At 41.6% G+C, this 27,624-nt stretch overlaps 1 protein-coding gene across 12 annotated transcripts in view; it reads left to right on the forward strand.

Annotated features, from left to right (window-relative positions):
* LOC135101921 (uncharacterized) overlaps positions 1-27,624 on the forward strand; it is a 178,514-nt gene that overhangs the window by 1 nt on the left and 150,889 nt on the right. For 11 of the 12 annotated variants that reach the window (XR_010269463.1, XM_064006290.1, XM_064006293.1 and 8 more), the window contains exon 1: positions 487-2,092. The gene's annotated coding sequence lies outside the window, so the exon portion shown is untranslated. Of the gene's footprint in view, positions 91-486; positions 2,093-27,624 lie in introns of those variants that run through there. The other variant, XM_064006291.1, reaches the window with a different exon arrangement.

Raw genomic sequence — 27,624 nt, forward strand, 5'->3', positions numbered from 1 at the left:
AGCACCAGCACCTCAGTCCTTCCTCCATCTCCGTCGGGGTCACACGTGCGGCGTTCACGCTCCTCCCCTCACGCTCCAGAGCCTCTCGAGGTAGGCAGTCAGGTGACGAGACCCACGCCCCAAACACACCCTGAAGTCAAGGAGACGCCCTCACCGCCGCCATGAAGACCCCCAAAGGCCGCCCATCGAGCAGGCCGAGCAGCGCGTGAATGAAAACAAAACCGTGTCACACCCAAAACACGCATTTTTCCTCTCTTTCCCTGCAATCACTTTTTACGAGGCGGAGTATTGCGAGCAGTCGATTCCAAATGCCTCGCTCTCCTCACATAACAGCTGCACCTTTGCCTGCACGCCGCACGCCACGACACACCCCGCCCCCGCCCTGCCTCGCGATGTGCCCCCAGTGTGAGTGCGTGGCGCCTGGGTGGAGGAGGAAGCGGTGGAGGCGAGGGCGGCGGAGAGGCCGGTGGTGGTGGTGGTTGCCCCTGGGTGTCATTAGTCGGGGCAGTGAATGGATGGTCGCCCCTCACTGAGAGATGGTCCACCTCCACCTCAGGGCACGGCGTCTTCCCAAGGGCGCGGCGGCACTGGACCGACTACTCATGACCCACAGCCAGCCCGGTGCATCACACAGGGCGGCACGGACACCACAGCAAGCCGTGCGCTACTAATTACTGCCACTATTGCTGCTCCCTGTGTGACGTTGTTCATCAAAAGAGTAAAATTAGTGAGGAGGAAAAACGGGAAGAGGAAAATGGACCCAAAGATATTCCGGGGGAAAGAACAGTTTTGGACGCTTGTTAAAGTTGCATCTCCAGGAAGTGACTCTAGAGGGCGTTGCTTTAAGTCCCGTTTTAACCAAGAGTTTTAGGATAAGCGGCCAACCAAGCCTCTCAGCGTGACGGTAGTGTGAAGGACCCGGCGACACTCTACCTCAAATTCCCTCCACAAATAAATAAAACAAGAGATACAGGACCTCATTAAATGCAACTTCCGCACACACTCACACACACAGAGGAAGAAGGAAAAGAATGATAATTTATTTTCGCAATCTCGCCTGACTGAAGCAAAACAGCAAGTAAAAAAAAAAAAAACTAAACAGATTACGAATGTGTGTGAAGGAAAAGTTACAGAAGGAAAATGGAGCAATAAACTGAAGGAGGAATGAGGGGAAGAGAGCAGAAAGTGTTATAAAAATAAGAAGAGAAGGAGGAGGAACCCACGAGTTTAATAACTTTATAAAACACTATCATACACACATACACACATTTTCCTTCACCTCACATTCTCCCTCCTTCCTCCTCTCAATACCTTGCTTGTCATGGACACGTACTGAAGTGCTTCTTGCAGGGCGAGAACCACAGTAACTCCGGGTGTCTCCTTACGAAGCACTGTTGTCCGCGTTACGTAATTTTAGCTCGATTCGCAATTTTCAGTGTGCACGTGTGTGAGTGTGTGTGAGTGTGGGTGTGAGGTTGAAGGAAAATATATAAAAAAAAGTGTAGTGATAAAATACCTTAAAAAAGCTTCTATAAACCACACAAGATCCATATAAAAAACTGCAATGTAAAAACCAAAACTACTAAAAACAACTGTATAATTCCCTACCACCAAATGAATGACATGTGAACGTGACACTTACTAATAACTAAGACTAAAGCGGTGCAGCATTTCGTTTAGTTACTTATTATTTCTCACCTCTTAAAACTGAAACCCCAAATAAACAATAACAAAACAAGTGGAGATTATTAACAGTAACTAAACCAAGAAACTATAAAAAAAAAAAAATACGAAAGATAAAAAACAAAAACAATAAACTATTACTACTACTACAACTACAACTACTAAAAAACAAACAAACAAGTAACTAAACAAATATATATACATAGATATACCTATGTTTCTACTGACACAAAACAATGACACACAACAATACAATGAGTTTAAGAAGTTGATATGAAGACAAGACTCGCTTTCAGCACCTGAGACCCTCGTCACGACACCTGAAGACCTCCAGCACCCGCACCGCACCGCACCTCAATTCACCACACTTCACCTCACCACACCTTCACACCAGTCAGCAGCTTCATAGGTAAGTGACTGTCCCCCATCCCCCTGTACCTGCCTACCTATTCCCCTTCCTCCCTCCACCCGCGCTCCCTGATTTATTCCTCTGTGCATGCAAGGTTTTCCAGGCACGTGACTATGCGCTCATCTCCACAGATATAAATAGCACATGGCGACAAGGGGAAAGAAATAGGTGCGTGTGTGCGTGTGTGTGTGTGTGTGTGTGTGTGGACGAATATGTATGTATGTGTGTGTGCAGGGGACTCGGGGCTTTAAATCTTCTTAGCTTACGTGCTGGCGTGTATGTTAAGTTTATCTTTCGCCCGTCGACCCCTGAGCATGGATTTGTGATGCACTCCAGAGGGTAAAAGAGGAAAAAGAAAAGGAAAAAAAAAAGAAAAGGAAAAAAAGGGAGCAGACATAAGGAAACCCTGGAAACTTACACTGACAGGAGGGAAAAATACGGCAAGCATACACACATCACGTACTGGTCTGTCTGTGTGTGTGTGTGTGTGTGTGTGTGTGTGTGTGTGTGTGTGTGTGTGTGTGTGTGTGTGTGTGTGTGTGTGTGTGTGTGTGCGCCTCTCTCTCTCTCGTCTCTCTCTCTCTCTCTCTCTCTCTCTCTCTCTCTCTCTCTCTCTCTCTCTCTCTCTCTCATCTCATATCCTCATCCATCTATCTATGTCAGTCTATTTTATTTTTTCTTTATTTTCCCTATCTATCTATCTATTTGGCGAGAGAGAGAGAGAGAGAGAGAGAGAGAGAGAGAGAGAGAGAGAGAGAGAGAGAGAGAGAGAGAGATTCTTATTATCCACAACGTTTTCCTCTTACTTCGCAAGTGAACCTACATAAGTTATGAACACCCTGGGCCGTGTGGGGAAGGTCAAGGGCGGTGATCCAGATGTCATGGCGCGCCGTGCCCTGCAGGACGCCACCCCGCTACAGACGCAAACACCGGAGACTAATGACTGAATCCTGAGACAAATATAGCTTGCAGAGAACGATGCGACCTACTAACTGTTTATTATTAGTGTCATCAGAACAGCTATCGTGCACTGAATATTTCTTGCCACATTACACCAGCAAGATTAGTAATGCGTCTCAGGTATGGTGTAGAGATTGGTGGTATGAGAACCTTATAGGCTTAAGGTGCGTGGTGATGTAATGAGTATTTAAATGAATAGAAAAGCTCAAGAAAGGAGATAAATACCAGGTTTTCTTAGGCAGGGTGCAAGTAAAAGGTGGTGCAAATGATTATAAACTATAAAAACTCGGAATTAGAAATAAAACAGGCAAAAATTTGTTTATAGATAAGTTTGTGGATGAGCGGAACAAACTTAGTGAGAACGTAGTAAATACACAACAGTCTTAAGAAGAGGATTAAGAGAAATATCCACGTGGATGTCAAATAGTGAGGGTTAAGTGCTGAGAAGATGCAGTATGTAGCCCAAATAGTCTTTTGTAATCTTCTTATTTTCTCATGACCTGATGTTAGTGCCTCTCAAGCTCAAGGGATCCTGGTTTCGTTAGAGAGACAATTTGAGATGGTCCCTTATAATGGCTGGGAAGGAGAAAAAGACCAGCAATCATGATCTCTTTTGCGTACATGTGCCTGTACTCATTTGTCTATTGATTTGACTACCCTTTGATATATTTGCTTTACTACACACACACATACACACACACACACACACACACACACACACACACACACTACTGTCAAAAAAAAAGGTCTTCGGTGGAGTCTTCATGGTTGCTTTACTTTCTTTTGTGTTCCCTCACCTCGTCTCCCTCTCCTTCAAATGGCCCCACGCCCACATTAGAAATCCTTAAGGGGACACGATCCTTCCCGCCCTCTCACTCCCACCGCAAATGTTTTACACCAGAGACGTTGTTGTTGTTAATGGTGGCAGTGTAATAGTAGCAACAAAGGCTATATTGGTAAAGGTGATGATGATGGTCGTGGTGGTGGTGGTGGTGGTGGTGGTGGTGGTGGTGGTGATAATATTGTAATCACCCAACGCAGGAATCTGTAAAGGAAGTTGCGGATATAACAGTGATGGTAATGGTTAAGTTTAGTGGCGATGATAATGTTATTTACTGGCGTGGTGAAGGAAGTGGTGAGGGTGGTGATGCCTGAGGTGGGAGCAGCAGTCATACGGATAGTGGTGATAACATAATTGGCAGGAGATGGTGCTGACAACCCAAGCATTAGCACACATAAGGTTGTTTGGAAGGTCTGGTATATACAACGGAACACAAGCAAGCAGAAAGGATATATAAGCAGCAGATCTGTTGGCCCTTGAAAGACTGTTATAAGCTACACCATCCCATCAAAACTAATAGATGTAGGAAAGTGAAGACGAAGAGTGATGCGCTATTATAAGCTTGACAACACACAGGACTACTTTTTCTTTTCTTTTTTCTATCAAGAGAACATTTTTTTTTTCCATTCAAACAGTGACATTTTACACAATATATATATATTTTTTTCCATCCACCCAAACATCGACCACCGACTCTCTGACCTGACCGAGGCCGTTTGGAATGGCGCCAAAAGACATCTTATTCTGAATGAGGAACGAAACGTGCACAGCGGGAGGAAGGGACTTGGAAAAACCAGTAACAAATAACACCATTCCTCCTTCATGAAAAAAATAAATAATAATAATAATAATAAAGATAAATAAATAAAACAGTCCGGTGCATAAGTCCATTTTATTACCGTATGTATGAGCTAAGGAACTTAATTACATTCATTAGCTATACTTATTTTATTAGAGCTATAATTTAAATGGACCGTCGTGAAGCGAGTAATGATTTAAACGAGGCAAGCACGTCCTTGGGGAGGAGGAGGAGGAGGAGGAGGAGGAGGAGGAGGAGGAGGAGGAGGAGGAGGAGGAGGAGGAGGAGGAGGAGAAGGAGAAGGAGAAGAAGAAGAAGAAGAAGAAGAAGAAGAAGAAGAAGAAGGAGGAGGAGGACCACCACCACCACGACAACGATAACAACGACAATGACGAAAACAAAAAACAAGGAGAGGGTTTGCAAATATTACAGTCTTTCTAGCAGCAACAGCCCTTCAGGTCATGTTACGCTGTTTGTTACTGTACTTCTCTCTCAATATAATCTTACCGTATGAAGGAAGAAGGCTCCTCATCACCCATCAACTTAGCGTTTCTCGTGCCGGAACTGACCAGAAGAGAAGAGATACCAAGAAGCATTAAAAAAAACTAACAAAATCGATAAAGAAAGTTATAAATAAGATAATGATCTACGAGCCATTTTGTTCGTAGAGGAGGAGGAGGAGGAGGAGGAGGACGAAGAACAGGATTGAGAGAGAAAATGGGAAAAGAGGATGAAGAAGAGGAAAAGGCGAGGGTGAGCGATGAGAAGATAGAGAAGGAAGAGGAGGAGGAATACAAATAGGAGGAAATAAAGAGCAGCAGAGCGGTAACATCGTCATTATTTATTTTACGACGTCCAGTATTAATAAAGAGAGTCTTAAAGCCTTTCTTTATCAATATAATGAAATAAAATAAACTGTCGGTCAGGGTTCAGCACAAGTCGGGAAAACAATTTGCCTAACTCTATCACAGTATTCTGGAAAAGTGTCAATTAAATACAGAACCTCTATGAGAGAGAGAGAGAGAGAGAGAGAGAGAGAGAGAGAGAGAGAGAGAGAGAGAGAGAGAGAGAGAGAGAGAGAGAGAGAGAGAGAGAGAGAGAGAGAGAGAGAGAGAGAGAGAGAGAATATCTGTGTAATAAAAAGTTATCGGTGTTGGCGTACAGACTGGCACAAAGTGATATTTTGAGCAGAAGAGGAACACGGCAAAAAAAAAAATCAGAAAGGAAAAAGGTATTTCCGACAGGATTGGAAACAAATAAGAGACAGTAAATATTTTTGCCGAATGTTGTTAATTTTGTTTCTCTTTCGATTCCACCTTTTATTTTTATTCTACTAGCAGGAAGTCGATGTAAAACGTAAAGTTGCTTCAAGTAATAAGGAGAATAATAATATTTTCTAAACACATTTACGACTCATATAATTTTTCGCTTCTCGCTTATTAGATGGATGCAAGAGTACACACACATACACACACACACACACACACACACACACACACACACACACACACACACACACACACACACACACACACACACAGGCTTACTGGCCATCCACTCGGTTCAGAGACTTGCCAGAGACTTAGATGCCCGACTTGGGTCTATGTCAATTATTTAATAAGAGGACTAGTTACAACATGAGGCGACAAACCTGAATCCAGTCCTAACACCTTGAAAGCCGCGGACGCTAAAGACAACACCAGTGCCACAGTGGACGGAGCACTTAGATCGGAACTGAGACATCCTGAATTTGAGATACGGGCAGAGAGGAGAGAGATAAAAGTAAGACGGATACACACACACACACACACACACACACACACACACACACACACACACACACACACACACCAGAGTTCTAATATATCCAGCAATGAATGTATCCTGCCTTCCTGGAAGACACTGACACCTACCGCGACAGAAAGCTGAGTGTGCGCTCGGCCACTAAAGCCAAACCTGTGATCTTCTCCGCTGGCAGTCACTCTACTCAGCACTCAGGTGTCTTATGAAACGAACGTAAAAGAGAGACATATATTATGAATAACTTAATAGCGAGGAAGGGGAGAATGAAAAACTACAGCAGAAAGAAGAAGAAGAAGAAGAAGAAGAAGAAGAAGAAGAAGAAGAAGAAGAAGAAGAAGAAGAAGAAGAAGAAGAAGAAGAAGAAGAAGAAGAAGAAGAAGAAGAAGAAGAAGAAGAAGAAGAAGAAGAAGAAGAAGAAGAAGAAGAAGAAGAAGAAGAAGAAGAAGAAGAAGAAGAAGAAGAAGAAGAAGAAGAAGAAGAAGAAGAAGAAGAAGAAGAAGAAGAAGAAGAAGAAGAAGAAGAAGAAGAAGAAGAAGAAGAAGAAGAAGAAGAAGAAGAAGAAGAAGAAGAAGAAGAAGAAGAAGAAGAAGAAGAAGAAGAAGAAGAAGAAGAAGAAGAAGAAGAAGAAGATGATGATGATGATGATGATGATGATGATGATGATGATGATGATGATGATGATGATGAAGAAGAAAAAAAGGAAGAAGAACAAGAACAAGAACAAGAACAAGAACAAGAAGAACATGAACAAGAACAAGAACACCACCACCACCACCACCAACAACAACAACAACAACAACAACAACAACAACACAACAAGAGAAGCCAAAAAGAAGAAAAAGAGACAGATGAGGAGGAATATAAAAAGGAACATACGAAGGGAAAAGGAAACAGGAGCAGAATACCTGGCCTGACAGCACCAGGCACGAGTAATTAACTAGTTAGAAGGCAAAGAAGTGAGGCAAAAATTAGTATGAAATTTCTACAGGAAGGTAATGGAGGAAGCAAGCACATATACTCGTTCGCACATAAAAACAACATATACATCAACAATTAAAACACCGTGGGGTATATACCATCGAAATAAAACGAAACTAAAATCACGAAAAAAAAAACTTTCACTCTATTAATAACACTACTTATAAACTGGAGTAATAAAGGCAAAAATCCTAAACAGGGGGGCGGGCGAGAGGAAGGCGCAGAAATTTTTGTAAAAGTGTTGCAAATCTCGGCTCTCCCCTGATCGCTCTGACTAAAATACTTCCACTCCTGCCCAGGAAGGTGGAAGAGAGGGAATGAGAGATGGAGGCACGGCAGGCAAGAGGAATGGAGGGAGAAAAGAGGAACGGTACAGAGGCGGAAAAGACGGAGAAACTGTGAGTGATGGAGGGGAAAGAAGGGGAGGGGAGAGGAGGAAGAAGGAAAGGGGAAGAGAGAGAGAGAGAGAGAGAGAGAGAGAGAGAGAGAGAGAGAGAGAGAGAGAGAGAGAGAGAGAGAGAGACATACGAACTGACAGGTAGATAAAAACACAAGGGTGAAAAATGTACAATACCGACGTTTATGTGAACTCCACACAAATTCGTAAAAATTGAAATGTACAGTTTCAATTTCATTTAATATTCAGGTGAAAGTACAGTCTCTCTCTCTCTCTCTCTCTCTCTCTCTCTCTCTCTCTCTCTCTCTCTCTCTCTCTCTCTCTCTCTATTTTTGCATCATCTCTCTCTCTCTCTCTCTCTCTCTCTCTCTCTCTCTCTCTCTCTCTCTCTCTCTCTCTCTCTATTTTTGCATCATAAGCTACTAGAGCAGTAACAGCGTCTCTCGTCGCGCGCGCACGCGCACACATACATACATACTTACATACACACACACACACACACACACACACACACACAACAACAACAATAACAACAACAACAACAACAATTAATGCTATTACTACTACTACTACTACTACTGTTGCTGCTGCTGCTGCTACTATAGAAGCAGCAACAAGAACATTACCAAAAACAACAACAACAACAACAACAACAAAACGATTTTTCTCACTTTGTTCGAGATAAGGAGCGAGTAAAGATTAAAATGAAAACAAGCGATGGAAGATAACACGAACGCAGTGGAGTGAAATAAAGAGGAGAGAACAACGTGGAGGAAGCGGCGAGTGTGGTGTGGTGGTTGTGGCGGGAGGAGGAGGAGAGGGAGGTGGAGGGCCTGTGAGCTTGTGGTTTGAGGGAAAAGTCTTCGGAGCCAGCCAATAGCAATTCACTAACTGATCTTCCAGCTCAGTCTAATTGAAATGTCGTTCATTGATTCCGTAGAATAAAAAGAAACAAAAATCACACGAGTTTCCGAAATTAGGACCACCATAATAATAATAATAATAATAATAATAATAATAATAATAATAATAATAATAATAATAATAATGATAATAATAATAATAACAAAAATAATAGCAGCAGCAAAAGCACTTGCTAGTAGTAGTAGTAGTAGTAGTAGTAGTAGTAGTAGTAGTAGTAGTAGTAGTAGTAGTAGTAGTAGTAGTAGTAGTAGTAGTAGTAGTAGTAGTAGTAGCAGCAGCAGCAGTAGCAGCAGCAGCAGCAGCAGCAGCAGCAGCAGCAGCAGCAGCAGCAGCAGCAGCAGCAGCAGCAGCGGCAATAGTAGCAGTAGCAGCAGTAGTCTTAGTGACAACTCCAATAAAACAATCCAGCAAGAAGAGCCGGAGTGCGTGCATCATGTAAAGGTTAATAGCAAGTCGTGAAGTGCAGTATTTGTGTGTTAAAGAGGAGCAGCCACGCGCGGCTTCTGAACAGCCTTGAGCTTTGATCCTGAAGATTGGCTGGATTAGGAGTAAAAGGCGTAGTCATGATAATTATATGTGTGCCTTATTTACACAAAGGAAAGCTGCTCAAGGGCTTAAAAAATGACGGGGAGAGTTCTACAGGAAGTTTTTATTTGCAATTCATGATATTAAGAAACTATTGGGGTGACTTTCAAATGTGTAACCTGGGAATTATGTGGACAGACACAGAAGGAAAATAAAATGACGGATTTAGAGAAATTATAAAAACAGGTATACAGCTGGTTGAAAATTCATTTTTCTAGTAGTAATAATATACGAAATAGCAGCTAGTTATACGAGCTTATGATTCATACATGACGAAACTCGAAAAATTATGACTACAGAAATAAGGGAATATAACGGCTGCTTTAGAGAGTATAACTAGGTATACACAGTTGAAAAAAAAATATATATATATAGTAGCAACAGACAAAATAGGTATCAGTGATAAGAATTTACGCTTTAGACATGACATAGCTCGCAAAATAACTTCAGTGGTGACTCGAACCCATCAGGGAAAACAAAATATCACTTCCACAACCATAATTCTTTATTTAATACTTGTATAACGTAAGAATATAAATTTCGAGATGCGAAAATGAAAGTCGCATAATGAATTAAAATGTTGATTTACAACGCGAAATGTTTTTAGTTGAATGGCTAAATAGTGTTTCCATAAATGATAAACACGCAAGGTTAAATTATGGAATGATACTGAAAATAGGAAGAACTGCAAAATATATTGTTACTTCATAAGTCTTCCACCGGTGAAAGGAGTGTATCACACAACGAATATGCCAAATGTATTTACTATGTGAGTGTGCCTGTGGGTGCATCATGAACACACACACACACACACACACACACACACACACACACACACACACACACACACACACACACACACACACACACACACACGGTATACATCAGTCCACACATCAACGGCTTCGTATACATCACTGAAAAAAATATATTATCTCATTAGATCTAAATAAAAAAGCGTCAACAGAGATAATCACCTGAATGGCGCAGTAACACCTACATGTGCGACCCCTCTGGCACCAAACCACAATTTATACCCATCATTTCAGCTTCTGTAAAACTATTGTTGATGTGTTTCAAGCCTCGGTCTCTCTTTGATCCTCAAGGTGAGAAGACACATGTTTTTTCTTCTATTTCTTCTCTTCCGTCCTTCCATTAAGGCATATAACGTCATTAGGTACTTCTATCGTATCAAATTTCCTTCCTTTTTTTTTTTTGCTTCTGTCTTTTATCATGTTATATTACGTCACTCTGTACTCATATCCAGTTCCGAAGTGCAATTATGGTACTTAAGTGCTCCGCGTAATTCAATGCCAGGAAATGTATTGTATCGTTTCCCCTCTTCATGAATTATATACGTATATTTTTCTTTCTTTTATTTTATTGCAGTGAAAGAGCATCTCATTATAACTTTGGCTGCACGTATTCCACCTTTGTCTGGCATAGTGCTTTTTGGCTTTGTGATTGCACACAAAGGGAAAGAGTCACTCATTAGGAAAAAGTAAAGCTTTGTTAGTGCACCAGCAGGACCTGGATGGTGGTGATTCAATGCTAAATATAAGGAATGGAAATGATTCAGGGCAAGATTATTTTGACAGAGAGAGAGAGAGAGAGAGAGAGAGAGAGAGAGAGAGAGAGAGAGAGAGAGAGAGAGAGAGAGAGAGAGAGAGAGAGAGAGAGAGAACAGACAGAATACAGACAGAAGACAGACAGATGAACAAACAAAAATAGACACAGAGACAAACAGACAGACAGAGAGAGGCTCACAAATAGTAACCTGAATTCTCTCTCTCTCTCTCTCTCTCTCTCTCTCTCTCTCTCTCTCTCTCTCTCTCTCTCTCTCTCTCTCTCTCTCTCTCTCTCTCTCTCTCTCTCTCTCATCACACACTCACAGAAACGTTGAGGTAGAGAGGGAGGAGAAGGAGAAGGAGGAATGAAAAATGCGGGACCGGAAGAGCAGCGGAGTAGATCTTTGCCTATTTCCTCGTCATTATTTACGGAGCCAGCGGCATATTTCACATTTTACGACACAATATCTTTCTCCACTACTCACACTCGAAGGAAGCGGAGACAAGGAAGAAATACGGCCCCGTTTTGACCCACGGCGCGTGTAGAAAAGGGGGAGTGCATGCCTTTATCAAGAGGAAGCTGGTTGTGCTTGGTGAACGGAAGGTGGAGGAGGAGGACAAGGAGCAGGATTAGGAGAAGGAGAAGGAGGAGGGGGAGGAGTATTTGTACAAACTAAATCGAGAACGAAAAAGGAGGAAAAGAAGAAAAACGAGACTAAGGAAGAGGAGGAAGAATAGTAGAGGCAGAAAATTATGGAAAAAGAACGGAAGAAAGAAGAAGAGAAAGACAATTGAGAATATCGATGCAAAGTAACGCAGAAAGATAAGGAGGAAGAGAAAGAAAGGAAAAAGATTAAAGGAAAAGTAAGATGAGGAGTAAAAGGAGAAGAATGACAGTGGAGAGAAAGATCAGGAAGTAATAGAGAAAGAAGATGAGGAAGAGGCACAGTAGAAAGAGAAGGAAGACGATCAGTTGGAAGTAATGAAAAGCAAGGAAGAGAGAAAGATGATGAGGAGAATAAAGAAGAACAAGAACACTTACAATACTAAAAGAATGATAAGGAAGAGGATAGAGATAAACAAAATTAGCAGAGAAACAAGAAAGAACCATAGAAGAACGCAAAACCGAGAAAAAAGGAAAGAAGATGAAAGAGTAGATTAAGAGGAGGAGGAGGAGGAGGAGGAGGAGGAGGAGGAGGAGGAGGTGGTGGTATGGTGGCATGGTGTACTGTATCTTCTTCCCTCCAGCATTCCTTTCTAGTCAAGTATACCTCATTAACACGTGTCTGAGGGGAGGGAGTGTAGCAGCAAACAGGGGACACAAGAAACGAGGAAAATTTATATAGGAAACGAAGAGAAAGGACCCAAGTTACTGCCAGACTTTTACATTTACTTCATCGTCTGCTCCGCCTCTGAATGCACTGCGAAATGGTTGTACTTACATCTGAAAGGAAAGAAAAAGTGATGCTGAAATGGTTGACTGTGCGAATAAAATAAGAATGAAAATGTGAAAATAAAGGGGAACATGAAGATTAAGATTCGTATGAAGCAAAGCAATATATAAACGTTAAAAGATATAACCCAAGGCGCAGACGCATAAGAAAAACAATATATTATGATGAGTGTTTGAACGGAAACGTACAGTGAATTAAACACTGTAAAACTAGACATTTGTGTTGCGTACGTACATTAATGAAAAAAAAAACTAAACATTTACAAGAATACAAAAATGAAATGAAGTAGAGAAGTAGAGAAATAAGTAAAGAAGAATTCAAGGGAAACAGTACGACTACATATCACCAAACATTAATCAGCACAGTAAAAAAATTATAAAGAAAAAAAAAGACAAAAATTACGCACATACACAAACTACGAAAACAATAATGGAGGCGATCTTCACTAACAATACCAGCAGAGTGGCTATACATATACAAAGCAGCAAGATGTAAAGATAAAATACGTGGGAGAAAAAAAAACTGGAGGCAACAAAAAACAGCCGTGAAGGAAGCCATAGTGGAATGAAGAGGAGTGATCAGGGAGGTGAAGGGCGGAAGAAGGTGAGACTGGCAAGAAATACGATAAAAACTGACACTACGATTAGAAGCCAAACAGGTGCGGTGGTCACAGAGAGAGAGAGAGAGAGAGAGAGAGAGAGAGAGAGAGAGAGAGAGAGAGAGAGAGAGAGAGAGAGAGAGAGAGAGAGAGTCATATACGTGAATTACAGCAGTAAACAAAATCCAGAGGTAATTATGAAAGCTAAAGACTCGAATATTAACAGGAGCTTTTTAAATATCTCTCCCTCTTTCCCTCTTTCTCTCTCTCTCTCTCTCTCTCTCTCTCTCTCTCTCTCTCTCTCTCTCTCTCTCTCTAGGTAAAATAAATCCAAGTTTCCCATAAAATGCCATTAATGGGTCCCTTACCTTTTTCCAGAGTATGGGGGAGGGTGAGGGGTCAGTCAGCTAAGCCCCACGTAACTTAAGGAAGGTGTAGTAGAAGAAACTAGGTGAAGGAAGGGACAGGGGACTGGAGGGCTGGGGGCAATCTAAAGGGATGTGAAAGGGATGAAAGATTAAGGGAGTTTACGTAAGAGGAACATTTGAGGTTATAGTAGATGAGTGGCAGATGAGAGGCAACGACGCTGTAAAGAAGAAGCGGGTCGAGGCAGTGGAGTAAAGTGAGGTTAGGTTAAAGTTTTTTCTTTCCTTTTTTTTTTCTTCACAAGTTCTGTTTATCAAAGAGGAACCACTTGTAGCTGCAGGAGGAGTGTGTTAGTGGAGGTTAATGGAGAGTCAAGGCAGAGGAGGCAGAGGAGGAGGAGGAGGAGGAGGAGAAAGAGAGAGGGAGAGAAAGAGGGAGGGAGGGAGAGTAAAGCACACAGGTGAGAAACAGACTGAAGGTGACGTTCCCATAAACTGAAAGACCGGAAATTAAATAAGAACTTTACTACTTTTGCGTCATCGACTTTCATGAGGTTTGATGTTTGAGGCAATTGAAGGAAGGTAGACGTGAACCCGAAGGAGGCGGGGAAGGTGACCAGATGAAGGCGATGGTTGGAATGAGATTGGAGTGGTAAAAGGAAGGATATGTAAATTTGGGCACTTATGTTCACAAGAGAGAAATATTTGATAGTGGATAAGATTACTCTGTCCGTGGAGAGAGAGAGAGAGAGAGAGAGAGAGAGAGAGAGAGAGAGAGAGAGAGAGAGAGAGAGAGAGAGAGAGAGAGAGAGAGAGAGAGAGAGAGAGAGAGAGAGAGAGAGAGAGAGAGAGAGAGAGAACAGATGTAGGGAGAAAGATGTTCATTCTGGCCACTCCCTTCAACATGTGGATGAAAAACATTTAAATGAAAATGAAACTACATGAAAAATAAGAAGGAAAGAACAATTATTAAAAATGGAAGATGAAATGGAACGAAAGAAGAAAACGAGATGTAAATGATGGCAATTTCCCTCCGCTCACAAGACTAAAAAATGCTAATAAACGAAATTACATGCTAACGAAAAACTAAGAATAGAAAGAAGAGAGAGAGAGAAAAAAAGGCAAATGAAAAGAAATAAATTGGGTAAGGTTGGGTCAGGCCACGTTAGATATATGCAAAGAAGCAAAGAAAGATACGATAATAAAGGAGATTACATGCTAAAAAGAGCAAGAAGAAAGAGGAAGCAAATGAAAAATATGTCAGGTCATGTCTGGTCAGGTCAGGTCATGTTTGGTTAGATTGTTCTGCTCACAAAATAATAATAATGAAAATAAACATGATCACATGCAAATGGAGGAGTGAAAAGAGAAGGAAGAGAGAAAAAGTGAATAAAAAAGAAAAGCTGCGTCACGTTAGGCCACGTTAAGTTAGATTCGACTAATTTTCTTCCCTCACAGAAAAAAAACATGATAAACGAAATTACACACTAAACAAAATGCTAACGAAGAAGTAAGGATAGATAGTAAGAAGAAAAAAAAATCAACAGAAAAAAATAGGGGTTAGGTTAGGTCATGGTAGGTCAAGTTAGATTGTCAGGTCAAAGCATCAGGGGAAGGGAAGACGCAGAAGGCGCAGATTCAGGTCACTTTTTCTCCCCTCGCATGTCAGGGTCGGCGGCGTCCAGAGCGGCTTCCCCAGGCTCACGAGGGAAATAGAAGCCCCGAAGCCACCCACTTAAGTCTCATTTCGGCCCAACTCTCTGCTCTCTCCAGCGACTCTCACGGGAAATAAGAGTTGGCGAGGACTGGACTTGGGGCTTATGATGGTGGAATGGTGGTGGTGGTGGTGGTGGTGGTGGTGGTAGTGAGTGTGTGTGTGGGAAAAGGAGACAGATAGGTAGAGAAGTCTGATGCTATGTGAGTGTTTGTGGTGGTGTTGCGGTAGTAGTAATAATGGTGTTGATGGTATGTGATAAGTGTTGGGGGGGAAGGAGGAGGATTAAATGGAATGCTGTGATGTCACGTGTGCTTGTTTTAGTGATGCGATGGTAATGGTGGTGGTGGTGGTGATAGTATAGTGAGATATTGCAAGTGTGTGATGTGGAGAAGTGATGTAAAGGTAACAGAGCGCTGTAGTGATGATTGAGATGTGGCGAAGATAAGTAGTGGTAAATATGTTGAAGTGTAAATTGCGTGCAACATACGAGACACCCAAAGAGAAAGAGAAACGACATAAAGATGATAGAATGATGCAATGTCATGTGTGTGGTGGTGGTTGTGGTGGTGGTGGTGGTGGTGGTGGTGGTGGTGGTGGTGGTGGTGGTGGTTGAGGCGGAAATCCGGTGAGTCATGCAGATACAGATGACGAGCAGCATACTAAATGAGAAATGGGAAGGGGAAAAAAATGCTAAAATAAAAGAACCACGTAATATTATAAAAGTGACGGTAATGTTGTGGTGCAGTGACAGTGGTAATGACGGAAAAGTACGTATGAATGAGGCGTATACCGAAACACGACTGGCATACAATATATTAGACTCAAAATACAAATACAAAGAGTGAAAAGAAACTAAAAAATAAAAGAATGAGATGATGGTATGTGTGTCGGTAATGTTCTCATGTTGCAACAATGGCGATGAAGCAAAATACTACACGACTGATATGCATAAATGAAACACAATTGACATACAACATATTAGACGCAAAACTGAAAAGGGAAAGACCGAAAAGAGGTTCACCTGCAGAGCCAAACAATTCCACGGTGTCTGGGCTGCGTAATCAAGACGTGGCAGTGGGTGTGAGGGCGGCGCAGGCAATCCCGGTGATGTAATTAAATTAGACACTAACCTTCCCCAATCTCATGGTGTCCAAGGCCCTTCACGAGCCCCCAACGGAGAAGAAGGGAAAAAAGAAAAAAAGGAAAGAGTGAAAAAAAAACGCAAGAAGAAAAGGAAATAAAGAGCAGAAATACCCCTGAAAAAAAAATTATAAAAGGAAAAGAGCAAAGAAAAATATATACAAAAATACACACGGCTACACAAGAAGAAATTACACTACAAAGAATAATTTATGTGAATATCTAATGCAGGAAGGAAAAGTTGTAATATACCGAAGCAAACTGTGAAGGAATTTCAGGCAGGGAAATTTTTCGTGCAAGTTTAAATAAATGATGAACGTAATAAAAGTATCAGCGGACGTGATCAATTATGGAGGTGCACTTGAAAAAAAATAATATAAAAAAATCCCCGTGAATTAATGAGGAGGGTAAAAAGGAAGAGAAAACAAGAAGAAAAACAAAATAGGGAAGAGAAGAACGTGCAGCTATATTCTCTCTCTCTCTCTCTCTCTCTCTCTCTCTCTCTCTCTCTCTCTCTCTCTCTCTCTCTCTCTCTCTCTCTCTCTCTCTCTCTCACTCTGATAAAAATGATACTTGAACAAAAATGACAAACGTGAATTAATAAACACGCTAAACACATAAAAAGAACAGAAACGAAAAGAGGCCAGAGAAAAAAAAAAGAAGTAAAGAAAAGAGAGAGAGAAAAGAAAAAGGGAAGGCGCAGACACGATTTTTCTCTCCCTCTTTAATATTTCACGTCACCACGCCGGCAAGCAGGGAAGTTCTGTGCCCGCAAACGGCCTCGCGAGAAACACCACGAACTAAACTGACGCACCGCACGAGCCGAGACAAAAACTTTAATATGATGAAATGAAAAAAATAAAAATAAATAAATAAATAAAAAATAATAATAAATAAATAAATAAATAAAGATTCTACTTTCTTTCCACTGAATACTATTATGAGATATATTACTACAAGGCTACCAACATGACCAAAACAGACCTTCCGACATTTTTTGTTTTGTTTTGTTTTGTTTACTGAATTCATGTTGGTAGCTCTGTGCTGGTATGTTTACACGGGCCTACCAACATTATCATTGCTTCTAACATTACTAACACAGGCCTGCCAATATTACAGAGGTTTCCAGTGTTATTAACACAGGCCTACCAATATTACGAGGGCTTCCAACATTACTAACATAGACATACCAACACTACCGTGATTGCTAACATTACTAACAAAGAGCTACTGAACAATTCGAATACACGATTACCAACATTGCCAGTTACTAGCATTACCAACATAAAGCTAAAAACTTACCAGCACAGGGCTACCAACAATCTCAAAAAAAAAAAAAAAAGAAGTTTGTGAGTTAGTAAAAGGGTTCCCTAGATAATCTTCTCTAAAGATGCTAACAATGTGTCTAAAGTAACTACGGCTCTCCCTCACTCACTCACACAATTCACGTGAAAAATAAATAAATAAAAAATAAATAAAATAGGCCTAACCGTTAAAAGTACTCTCTCTCTCTCTCTCTCTCTCTCTCTCTCTCTCTCTCTCTCTCTCTCTCTCTCTCTCTCTCTCTCTCTCTCTCTCTCTCTCTCTCTCTCTCTCTCTCTCTCTCATCCATAGCCATAGCTCAAGTCAAGTTACAAAGATGAGTAAAGGGGGAAAAATAAAGATAATGCACGTACGTAATAAAACTCGTTGCAAATATCCCTGAAGGAGGAGTTGGCGGAGATAAAAGTTTCTCACAAGTTGGTCTAATTGGGAGCGATCCAGCAGGTGCAGGCGAGAGGGTGAGGAATGCGGAATATCACTTAAAAGTATTCCGCCTTTTTTATCTTCTTCCTCCTCTACTACTTTAGCGGTTCATCATGTTTGTGTGTGTGTGTGTGTTTGTGTGTGTCGGAAGGGGGGAGAGGGTAGTCCTGTGTGTGTATGAGTGTATTCTTGTGTGTGGTTTTGGCAGCCTGGTAGCCCTGGTATTGCTGGTAGGTCTATTCTGGTAATGTTGGTAGCCTTGTGTTCGTGTGGAATTTCCTTAATTGCTAACCACTCTGACATTTATTTCTTCTTGTTGTACAGCCACCTCTAAACTTTTTACTGGCAGGAAATTGCAAAAAAAAATCTATTCTTCTAATCCCTTACCTTCTTGTAGGCGCTTACAAGGACTTCATGCATTATTAAAGTGTGGAAAACTGTTGCATATCGTGGAGAAAAATTTAACCAGTACCCATATTGCTCTGCCTTTCACCAATGCAGGAGTCAACACTGAGAACAAACTAACAACACATTGAAAGGGAGAAAGGAATGCCACGCGGTCCAAAATCGTCGGCAACTACACCTATCACACCACTCATTAACCTGTACCCATTCCAACACTCCCCTTCACCACTCTCCCCACGTGCCTCACCACAAACCCTCCTCCTTCCTTCCCCCACACATTTTCCGCCATCTCAGGCCCACATAATGACCTTTAAACCCTTCTATGTGACCCCATTACAACGCCTGACTTCCACCTCCCTACCTACCTACCGCCTCCTGCAGCGCCCTTCCCGCCACCTTAGGAGAGACTTTCGTAAAAAAAAGTTATGTGTTAAAATCGTACCGAGCGTTGAGTAGAAGAGAAAAAGAAGGGGGAAGTTAAATAAAGACGTGGCAGGATTATTTCGATGTATGTTTTATTTTATGGTTCAGAGTGGAAGGAATACAATGGAAGGGAAGGGTAGATAAGGGAAATTGAAGAATAAAAAAAAAAAGGAAAAACCAAGACAAAAAAGGCACAATAAAGTAAAAGAATAATCAGAGAAGGAAAGGAAGGAATGAAAGGGAAGGGAAGACGAGGAAAATGAGAAGAAGAAAAAGCAAGGCAAGAAAGTAAAATGCAGGAAAAGAAAGAAATGGGAAAGAAAGCAAAGAGAAAAGAAGAGAATGGAATAAATGGAAAGGTAAATCGAGGCAAGGAAAAGAAAGAGGAGAAGGAGGAGGATGTGATAAAGAGAGAAAAGAACAGAAAGAGATGCAAGTATATGAGAGAGAGAGAGAGAGAGAGAGAGAGAGAGAGAGAGAGAGAGAGAGAGAGAGAGAGAGAGAGAGAGAGAGAGAGAGAGAGAGAGAGAGAGAGAGAGAGAGAGAGAATGGTTAGGGGAGAGGGAGGTTGAAGTAATAAAGGTATAAAAAAATTGGATGAAAACCCGATAATTATGAGACACGCAAAAAAAAAAGGAAAGAAACGAGGTAAGAACATGCACACGTACAAAAATAAATGAACAAATAAACAAAGGCGGAACAAAAAAAAACAAGACCCTCCGCTTGAAATAAAGAGGAATAAAAAAGAGCAAAATAATACTTTAATAACTATAAAAAAAAAAAAGAGAGAAAGAGAAAAGAGAGAGAGGAAAACAAAAAAAAAAGGTGGAGAGTGAAGTATGAAAACAATATCGTCAAAATTATGACGCAACAACACAAAACCATGAATAAAAAAAACATTTCAGAACAAAACTAGACCAAGGAAATAACGGGAAACACACACACACAAACACACACACAAAAAAAACATACCGAAATTACTGCACCAAATAAAAGGTTAAATAGAACAAAACAATACTTAAGTTTCCACATGCACATTCAGAAAAGGGAAGCAAGAATAAAGAAAACCAAATTAAGCGACTGACGCCATACTCACGGCTCAGGACTATGTTTTTAACACCCGAGATAAAATATTTAGCAACTCATCTTTCCTGATGGCGGTGCTTGAGAACAGGAGGGGGAGGAGGAGGAGGGAGGGGGAATGGAGGAAGAGGAGGTGGACAAAGAAAGAAGATGATGGTGGTGGTGGTGGTGTTAGTGCTGGCGGAATAAGACTAGAGAGAAGAGGAGGTGGTGGTGGTGGTGGTGGTGGTGGTGGTGGTGGTGGTGGTGGAAGAAGAGGAGCAGCTCTGAAAAAATGAGAGAAGGGAAGAGGAACGAAAAAAAAAGTTGACTGGCGACTAAAAACATATTCTTAATGGAAAATTTAAGAAAAGGCTACAGGAGGAGGAGGAAGAAGAGGAAGAAGAAGAAGAGGAAAAGGAGAAGACAAAAAAACACAGGGAAACCGTGAAATAAAAAAAAAAATATATTGCGGAAAACATGACAAGAGAGAAGTGAAGTGAAGTGATTAAACACCTCTAGTATGGAGCTGTTGTAGTAACCAAGATCATATGACGCCGCAGAATAAAGCTGCATAGAAATATTAGTAACGTTAAAATGAAAGGTAAAAGCGACAAAAATAAGATATAGTTCAGATAAAAAAAATATTAAAAAAACAGGTAAAAGAGAAATAAATCCAAGCTAAACTACAAATTAAGAGGGCTGGGATTTAGATGCCCTAATTTCAAGTGAGGGGTATTGACACACTGACCCAGAACAGCAAGTCTGGCGTTGTTCGTTTCGCAGCCATGGGACGAACTAACCTCACTGACCAAAATATCTGTCGTTATTCGATATGTGGCCAAGACTCTGACCCTACTGACTCAGGCTCCAGTACCCACCATACACAACATACTCCAACAGGCACATTGTAATAGAAACATCCACTTACTTAGCACACGTAGTCTTGCAACACTCTACACTCGCATTGATACAGAAAGACAAACATACCTAACCTAACCTAATCTAACCAAAACTTCATTTCCACTCCCCGCACCACCTCCAACAGCCTCCAGGGAAATAGTTACTACTGAGAACCTTCATTGTGAGACTCTGGGAAAAAAAATTGCTCTGGCACTACACACACACAAACGACGCGGCCGAATTATAGTTTTTTTTTTTCATATGTTTCAACAATGACCTGCCTGTGTATATAAAAAGACACGTAAAGTCAAGAAGAGAGAGAGAGAGAGAGAGAGAGAGAGAGAGAGAGAGAGAGAGAGAGAGAGAGAGAGAGAGAGAGAGAGAGAGAGAGAGAGAGAGAGAGAGAGAGAGAGAGAGAGAGAGAGAGAGAGAGAGAGAGTGTGTGTGTGTGTGTGTGTGTGTGTGAAAATAAACACATACTACAAGAAAAAACTACAAGAAAAAACAAAAACACAAGAAAAATAAAGATTAAGAAATATTACCAAAAATTACCATAAAACAGGGAAGGAGGAGGACGAGAGAGAGTGCTGCTCCTCCTGCTCCTCCTCCTCCTTTTCAACGACTTGTGCTCAACATTTTAAAGACCACCACGAAAAAGCCTTCAGAACCATAGTCTCATGCGCCCTAAAGCCAATCCAGCGATACACGCAAAAGCTCGGAACGGCAAATACATTCATAGGATTCATTGGCAATATCCTGAAATATAAAACTGAAAAGCCATTGGCACGTCCTGTAATTAATTTGTAAGCCCGCATTTTGATTACTGCATACATTTCTGGTACCCATATTATAGGTGAATTATATGCAGGTAAGCTAAGGAGAGTATAGTGTATAAAACTAATCATCATTCCTGTATTTTAAGTAAACGACGATAAAGTTTTTTGTCAACTTAATTTGTTAAACTCATTCAGACGAGGAAAGTGAGGCGACTTAATAGAAATATAGGTGTTTTATGTGTTTATTTAGTTCATTTATTTTATTTGTTTATTCATTTTAAGAAATGAGAACATTAACGTAAACGAGTACCTCACTATGAACCGATCAAGCGTCATTAGGAACAATAAACTAAAGACTATTCACAAGCGGTTATAACCAGATTAAATAAGAATTTTTTAATCACTCTATTACCAGTCATTGGAACGTTCTAACCGCGTACTCTGTTGAGAATTATACTTACCAAATCTTTAAAACCAATTAGATGTATTTATATTTTATCAACAATCCTCGGCTTATTATTTTTCCCCATCTATAGTATTGTTAACAGCAATAATCATCAAACAGGATTAAGAATGAACTACAGACAAGTTACGTTATAGCCCTCCACCTACTGGCTGTACTTAAAGAGATTACTATCATTGGCGGGACATTCAGACAAGCTGGGGGAGGAGGTCAAGAGAGAGAGGGACAAAGGTTCTTACAATGCGAGTGTATTCCAGACTAGTTCCCATGAAGAAGCCAAGATTGAAACTGGTCGGCAATAAACATCTTTAAAATCTTTGCCACGTGTAGGCCTGATGTCTTTTTGCAGCTTCCCTTATTTTCTAATGTCCTCTTTTATGTCCTCCCCCTTAACCACTACTGCCATTAGTATCTTGCGTGTTATTTTCTTCGTTAACCACCTTCCCAGTATCACATAATACGTATCATCATGTCAATCTTCGCTTTTTCCCCCTCCACCGACCTCACTGTCAATTAGATGGTGTAGTTATTGTAGTTCCCGGAAGCAGCCTCGTTCATATCATCGAGTTACTTAATGTTGGTTTCCCCATTGCATATTTTTTTACATAATCCTCCTCCTCTTTTTTTTTTTTTTTATTTCTTCTTCACATCACATCTCCACTAAAAGCATAACAGATGAGGTAAATTCACATCCACCAACATTCTCTCTCTCTCTCTCTCTCTCTCTCTCTCTCTCTCTCTCTCTCTCTCTCTCTCTCTCTCTCTCTCTCTCTCTCTGCAACACGTGAACGAACACCTTTTTTTCACTTAAGACTTGCGGGTAAAAATAAGATTACATATTTGCCAGGAAACTTGGGCAGGTGGGGAAAAAAAGTAGAAGTGTTTGCCCAGAATTAAAGGGAAAGTGAGATAATATTCCCAAAAAGTGAGCGGAGAGAGAGAGAGAGAGAGAGAGAGAGAGAGAGAGAGAGAGAGAGAGAGAGAGAGAGAGAGAGAGAGAGAGAGAGAGACTGCAGAGCTTTTTTTCTTTTTTTCCTTCGTGTGCTTTCCTTTTTGTCCAACTTTTTTTGCAGGACACTTCTTGCTGCACATCTTCCTTCGTTTCCTTCGTTCTTCCTTGCCTGCTCCACTTTCTGCACCGCCAAGTTCTCTTCTTCCTCCTGCTGCTGCTCTTCCTCTTTCAGCCGCTCGTCTTCTCCATATACCAGTTATTCTTCCTTCCTTCCTTCATCCTGCGGCACAATCTAGTTCTCAACCTTCTCCTATTACATTTCTTCCTCTCTCCGTTCTAGTTTCCCTTCCTTCCTCCTCCTGATGTGCCCTTTAATTCCCCATCCTCCTCCTCTTCCTCCTCCTCCTCCTCCTCTTCCATCTCCTGCAACTTCACTTCCTCTCCCGGTCCCAGAGTCCCCCAAGAGCCAGTGGAAGCCAAAACCTTAGTATTATCTGTAGCTCGTTAGGTAAGCTTGGGCGGAGGAACATGTGAGCAGTCGCCTGATTAGCGCCCCTCACTCCGTCGTGCATAGCGGCAACGGGGATGAGATGAGCCGGAAGAGACATCAGAGGGCAAGAATCACAACAGGGCGGGATGAGTGTTTGTGTGAGCCTAGAAGGGTAGTGTATCTAGGTGAAGGGTAATGTTGTGGGGGTGATGGAGATGAGTTTTAAGGATATTCTAAGGGTGTACTGTTATAGAAGAGTTTGTAGCTACGTGCAGGTATTGTTAGAGCATTTCAGGCAAAAGTGTTATGTTTGGTATTGTTGTATGCTTAAAGGATAAATTTCTCGTCACCTTAGCATTTTTTTTTTCTTTAAACAACGAAATTCTTTATGGGATTTTTTTTATTTTTATTTTTAGAGACAGACAGGCAGACAGACAGACAGACAGACAGACAGACAGACAGAGATAGACAAAGTTAGAGGATTGTGCATTGCAGCTGATTACGTCACAGGTCACATGAAGTATAAAACAAACCAGTGACGTATATTACAGTGCAGTATATAATTTTACTTAGCTGTAAAAAAGTTCCCTTGGCCAGAGTCAGAGTCAGACGGGCGTGATTCTGTAAATTTACTGCAAAGGGGAGTGTGAGAGGGATGTGGTGGCGGATGCTGATGGCCATGTCTTTTTACTCCAATTCCACGAGTGATGGGACAAGAAAGGGAGATAAAAACCATAAAACAGTGTAAAGTTAAACGCGTGATCCTGACTAACTACCATCACGCTGGGCTTCGTAAATCGTAACTTTACCAACAAAAGCAGCGAGGAGATATGAGCGTACACAAAGACTGGCCGGGACACGCGCGGGACACACCGTAAAGTGTTGGGTCCCGCCGCCTCGCGGAGACGTAGAGGAGGAGTTGGAAGGCATTCAAGGCACAGGGATGAACGTAAAACATTCGGCGCCCCGTAAGTCTTATGGAAAGAGAGAGATTGGATGCGCTTGGACCTTTCCTGCGATTCAAAAATAAGTTTCTTTTGAAGGAATTTTAACAAAACTCTTAAAAAATCAAATGTTATCGAAAAGACACATTTTACTTCATAAACACTTAACGAAATACTTTAAAATGTTCAAAGGAAATAACATATCCTAAACTTTACACTGTTTACGTATTTTTACTGACATTTCTATATCAAACCGAGTAAAAAAAAATATCCTGAATATGATAAAACTTGAAAGATGTCCCTATCCTTTACCAGATGATCATTAACAAGATATACGGGCATGCAGTAGCAGTCTATATGGCCAACGCGATAACACACATTATCAATCTTGGATAACATCGCCACTGCCGCCTCCCATCAGATACACACATTCCCTCGCCACTGCACCAGACAGCCACTTGAATTACTGCGCATTAAGAATTATACAGACTATTGAAAAAAAAAAAAAAAAAGAAAGAAAAAAAGAAAATTAAAAAAATAGGGACACTTCTCTTGATGAACGAATAATTCTCTCTCTCTCTCTCTCTCTCTCTCTCTCTCTCTCTCTCTCTCTCTCTCTCTCTCTCTCTCTCTCTCTCTCTCTCTCTCTTGCAGTAAAATGGCTGGTGAGTTCAAATTAAAACGCCCCACACAAGGAGGGTCTTCGCGTACCAAAAAGCGATAATTAATTAAAAGAACATCACGACTAATAAGAGTACTAGCCAGCAGAGCGACAGAGTTTTAGCGAGCACAGGTTGACTTTATTCTTTGTTATTTATATCAATACCTACGCCCTCTGATATTTATTCTTTCTCTCTTTTTTTTTTCAGTGCCAGGAATTGTAGCTTTGATAATTATTGTTAGTGGGCATTCTTGCTTTATGGGAAAAATATTAATTGTACTGAAATGATAAGAGTTGTAGTTACTTTTTTTCATGTTATGTGTTTGTTTGTCTTTTTGTCTGTCTGTTTATCGGTCTGTCTGTCTGTTTATCGGTCTGTCTGTCTGTTTCTCTGTCTTTTTGTCTGTTTGTTTCTCTGTTTGTCTGTCTGGATATTTGTAACTTTCTTTTATGCACGATATTACCCTTTGAAGTTAGCTTAGTTACAGAAGGACCATGAATGTTTTTTTTTTCTTTGCAGTGCTTCATCTTGTGCCAATTCGTGATCAATAAAATGCAATCTACTCCGCCTTGAGTCTTCCCCATCAGTCCACTCCCTCACCGGCGCGCCACTCCGTCTTCCCTTCCTTCCTGCAGCAGTCGTGGCTGAGATCAATGAACTAACCATATTTTCTGCTTTTTTCTGACCGCCGAAGACTTATCGCCGCGATGTCCACAATAAGTTCCCTTTTAGTGCCGTTCCCGCCCCACCCCTCGCCCTCGCCCTCTGCCTGCCGCCTCCTGCCTGCTTCTGAAGAACATTCCTTTCACTGCATTAATACTACAAAGCCCAAGCAGTATTTCCATTACCCGATCAATGCTATAATGTTACACACACACACACACACACACACACACACACACACACACACACACACACACACACACACACATATTAGTTCAGGAGGAGGTTGGCTTGAAATATATTATTACTCTCGCTCCCTGAAATTATACTCTCTCTCTCTCTCTCTCTCTCTCTCTCTCTCTCTCTCTCTCTCTCTCTCTCTCTCTCTCTCTCTCTCTCTCTCTCGTTATATACGTCCCTACCTGGCTTTTCATCTCTCAGTCTATTTTCTAACAACTTTGTCTTTCTCTTTGCATCTCCACCCTCAATCCCCCTCCCTCTCTCTCTCTCTCTCTCTCTCTCTCTCTCTCTCTCTCTCTCTCTCTCTCTCTCTCTCTCTCTCTCTCTCTCTAGTTATATATGTCTCTGCCACATCCGTTTCATGCGTGTTTTTCTGCCTCACTCTGTTCATCTCTCTTTTTTCTACCGTTCTATTATTCTGTCCCTTCCCCCTCTCTCTCTCTCTCTCTCTCTCTCTCTCTCTCTCTCTCTCTCTCTCTCTCTCTCTCTCTCTCTCTCTCTCTCTCTCTCTCTCTCTCTCTCTCTCTCTCTCTCTCTCTCTCTCCGTCACATACGTAATGAGGAACTATTTATGTTACCCTTGGGACTCAGCAATATCATTCGTAGCAATATTCAAGGGCATTGGAGGAGAGAGAGAGAGAGAGAGAGAGAGAGAGAGAGAGAGAGAGAGAGAGAGAGAGAGAGAGAGAGAGAGAGAGAGAGAAAGGAGGATGATAAGGGTGGTAGGAGAGAGAAAAAGAAAAGAAAACGGAGGAAGGAGACAACAGAAAAGATAGGGGAGAGACTACAAGGGAGAGGAAGATAAGAATGAGGATTAGACTAGCAGGAGAGACAGAGAGACAGAAAAAGAGAGATAGAGAGATGGAGACTAGGAGGGAGAGGTAGACAGGAAGGAAGTGGGAGCGTCAGTCAGACGGGGAAGGAAGGGGAGATGAGGGGTGAGGGAAGGACAGGAAAAGGGAAGGAGAGAGAGGGGGAGAATGGAAGCGGAAGGATAGGAGGGAATTAGAAGGAGCTCGGGGGGACGTGCATTGCAGTCAACATATGAGAGGAGGGTTTAGCTCATGTCTGGTCAGAGAGGAAGGGAAGGTGGAAAATATGAATTGCTGGAGGAGGAGGAGGAGGAGGAGGAGGAGGAGGAGGAGGAGGAGGAGGAGGAGGAGGAGGAGAAGAAGAAGAAGAAGAAGAAGAAGAAGAAGAAGAAGAAGAAGAAGAAGAAGAAGAAGAAGAAGAAGAAGAAGAAGATGAAGAAGAAAAACAAGGAGGAGGAGGAGGAGGAGGAGGAGGAGGAGGAGGAGGAAGAGGAGGAAGAAAACGAAGAAAAACAAACAGGTATACAAACGAGAGGGCAATTAACTTTGTAAATAATTGATACCTGCAAAGCGAATACACGAAAGAGGCTGAAATATTTAACACACACACACAAACACACACACGGGAGGAGCCTCAGACTGCAGGTTATATCTAAAACTCTGCCGCCCGCTCCTCCCTCCCTCCTTCCCTCCTTCCTATGATCACTTATGCACGCCACTAAATGAACTCTTGTTGGTTCCCTGATGTGGCGCAAACATTCCCCCACACACGCTCAATCACGTTAGTCCTCAAAGATGTGTACACTTGTATCTAACTCACGCTTCACACTTCACGCCGCCGATGGAGACAGTTTTGCGAGGA

The sequence above is a fragment of the Scylla paramamosain genome, chromosome 7 (genome assembly GCF_035594125.1).
Source record: "Scylla paramamosain isolate STU-SP2022 chromosome 7, ASM3559412v1, whole genome shotgun sequence".
NCBI lineage: Eukaryota > Metazoa > Arthropoda > Malacostraca > Decapoda > Portunidae > Scylla > Scylla paramamosain.